Source organism: Rhagoletis pomonella, unplaced genomic scaffold, assembly GCF_013731165.1.
Source record: "Rhagoletis pomonella isolate Grant_MI unplaced genomic scaffold, Rhpom_1.0 Rhpom_scaffold_00003, whole genome shotgun sequence".
NCBI lineage: Eukaryota > Metazoa > Arthropoda > Insecta > Diptera > Tephritidae > Rhagoletis > Rhagoletis pomonella.
In genome coordinates, this window is record NW_023458557.1 from 29,935,147 (window position 1) to 29,938,521 (window position 3,375).

Genomic DNA, 3,375 nt, shown 5'->3' on the forward strand with positions numbered 1-3,375 from the left:
TTTTTTTATAGGCGCTCGCGTATTTTCTTAATTTCTTCGTCCCGCTCCTGTGCAACCTGTACCTGAAATTCTACGTCGGCCACCTGAGTATCCGCTGCCATTGCGCAGCGGATCAGGGCGTCTGCGTGTCCCATTCCAATACCTCGACGATGGACAATCTTGTAGTTATAGTTCTCAAGCTCTAAGGCCCACCTGGCTATCCTGGCATTTACTTGCTTTTTCTCGAGAGTGAGTGCTAACGAATTGCAGTCGGTGACTATTTTAAAGGGTATCCCTTCTAAGTATACCCTAAAGCGTCGCAGCGCATAGACTATAGCCAGCGTCTCGAGCTCGAAGCTATGATATTTTGCTTCGGCTTGTGACGTGGTTTTCGAAAAATAGGCCACTGGGTGAAACTTCTTATCATCATGCCGCTGTAATAATACCGCCCCGAACCCGAACGCACTTGCGTCACAGTGTAACTCCGTTTCCCTGAGAGGACTATAGATCGTCAGAATGGGGGATTTCATTAATTCACCCTTCAGTCTTTCAAATGCTGCGACACATTTTCCGTCAAAATTATAATCGGAGCCCGTCTTGAGCAAATTCAGTAATGGCCTAGCGACTGTGGAAAATGACGGCACAAAGCGCCTGAAGTAAGAGAATAGTCCTACGCACGACCGTAGCTGTTTGTGATTAGTTGGCATAGGGTAATTTTTAATGTCGTTAATATGACCATCGCTAAGTGTTATTCCATTTGGAGACACGCAATACCCCAAGTACTCTATTCGTCTGTAGGCGAATTTGCACTTCTTTAAATTTAGCGTTAAACCCCGCGTCTTAATACGTTCTAAAACGTCTCGTAATAATGTCCTATGCTCTTCAAAGTCCTTGGTGGCTACCACGATATCATCCATGTATATAATAATTTTCCTTGCGTCAACGAGGTCTCTAAAAATGTGGTTAATGAAATGTTGAAATACTGCTGGCACATTCTTAAGCCCGAACGGCATTTTTAGAAACTCGTACTGTCCAGTAGGTGTTACAAAGGAAGTGTACAGTGCCGATTCCGGAGAGACTTCAACTTGATGGAAGCCACTCTTCAAATCCAGCACAGAAAATACAGATTTCCCTTCCAGGTATTCTAAACAGTTATCGATAAGCGGCAGGAGATAATTGTCACGAACGGTTATTTTATTTAGGCCGCGATAATCTACACAGAGGCGCATCGGTCCGTTCTTTTTAACGAGTACAATGGCTGAGGCGTAAGGGGAGGTACTGGGTCGCATTATACCCTGGGACTCTAAATTATTTAAAATGTTCTGAACGTCTATCCGCTCTGCAAAAGAAAATCGGCGTGGTGAGCAATGAAATGGGACCGTGGTCGTCAGGTGAATCTTAATTTTGTAGTCGTAGGGCTCTACTCGGGCCTTTGAGTTTACGTACGACTCCAAGATAAAATTATTTAATTCCTTACGGCAGGTGGGGGCCAACATATGAGCTACGTCTACTTCGGAATCGCAAGAAGCTACTTCGATTTTAAATATTTCTAGCATCTCTGAAACTATACTGCGGCTGGCGTCACACCCTTCATTACTGGCGTTTTTTTCCTCAGCGTTTCTCTTTTCTTACCCGTTGCTACGTTTGTAAAGGCTATGTGTATCAAGAATCATTGTTAAATCGAAAGGGAGAGAAGTGCTAGTAATTTCCTTTTTGTTCATAGAAAGTAATTCATTTTTATCGTATTTATAATTCAATTTTGTTAACGTATCTGGAATGAGTTTAAAAAGTCATGACCGAGAATTATCGGCAAAAGCATCTCTTCATCTGGCAGAATATATATTTTAATTTTTCTTGACTGGCGTTTAAATTTGATAAGGCAATCAATGTTTTCCAGAATATTAAGTCTTCGACCTCCAATACCGAAATAATCGCTCGTTGGCCTGTCCGTCTTAGCAGCACATTCTGAGATACAGGATCGTCTTATGAAGCTAATGGGACTGCCGGTGTCGAAAAGAGAGGAAAATTTTCTAAACTCAGCACTTCTCCCCGAATCGATTAATAAAGCAATACTTACATAGTTTAAGGCTTCAAGTTCTATTATATCTTCTGATTGGACGGCAGCAACAGGTTGAGCGGCAGTGGACCTAAGTACTTTCTCGGGGTTGGTGCAGGAGCGGTGGTCATGCCCCATCTTCCAGCATCGGAAGCACGACCCATTTGGACGGAGAAGATCCGGGCAGTTGGGATTCATGTGTCCCCGCTGGGAGCAATTAAAACAAAGCGGCAAGTCTTTGACGGCAGTTTTCTGGTGGTTGATGCTTACCTTTAGATACTTCTCCTGGTATCTATTCACTATGGCCTTTAGCTTTTCTAAAGTTCGGGCCATCATCAGAAGATGGATGTTCGCCACTTGGTGTTGAATCCCGTCCAGGATGAAATCAACCACCTCGCCCTCTTCTATATCACCTTGCTTCGCCAACGACTGCATCGCGAGGATGTAGAAGTGTAGGCTCTCGCGTTCCTTTCTCCAGCGCCTCTCAGCTAGCAGTCGGTAAACGTCTTGGCGGCTAATGGTCGTTTTAAACTCTTTTATAAGAGCTACTTTTAACTCGGCATAATTTAAAGCGGAGGTCGTGGAGACGAATAGTCGAGCTGTCCCATCGAGTGAGCGGCGAAGGCTTAGTAGTTTGAAGTGCTCGTCGGCGTCGACGTTCCGCATGATCGCTTCGAAGTCCACAAAGAAATGCTGAATCGGCCGCACGCTATTATCCCCAGAAAATTTCGGAACGGCGTATTCGATGTCGCTGAAGTCTACCTTTCGCTTGCTTCCACGCGACACCTGACCTTCTAGTTCCTGTATTTGTCGCTTCAACTCTAGGAGTACAGCGGCAGTCTCGGCGGCAATGGTATGTTTTGCGGCAACGGCAGCGGCAACAGCGGAACCAGCAGCGATGTTACTATCAACGGCGGTGGTGGAAGTCTCGGTGGCAGTGATACGTCTTGCGGTAATGAAGCATTCATTAGCGATGGGGCCGGCGTCGGCAGTAGATCCATTTAGGTCGGCAATCTGGGTACCCAGGGCACGTTCCTCTGTGACGGTGGTTTCCATAACCTCTTCAGCGGCAGTACAATTTCCTACGGCTACACTATCGTCGGCGGAACTTATGTTACTGGAGGCAAAACCGGCAAAGCCTTCGGCACCAATTGACAGAAAAGTTTCAACTCCGGGAAAACCTCCGGCTGTGGCTGAAGTTGGGGTGCTGGCGATTCTGGGTTTAAGACCACACCTGAGCTAAAATCAGTTCCTTTTATAATAGGTTATGCCGCTTCTTTATTGCTTTGGTATAATTGTTAGTTTACAAATTACTTTTGTGTTCCTTACTTGATCGCCTG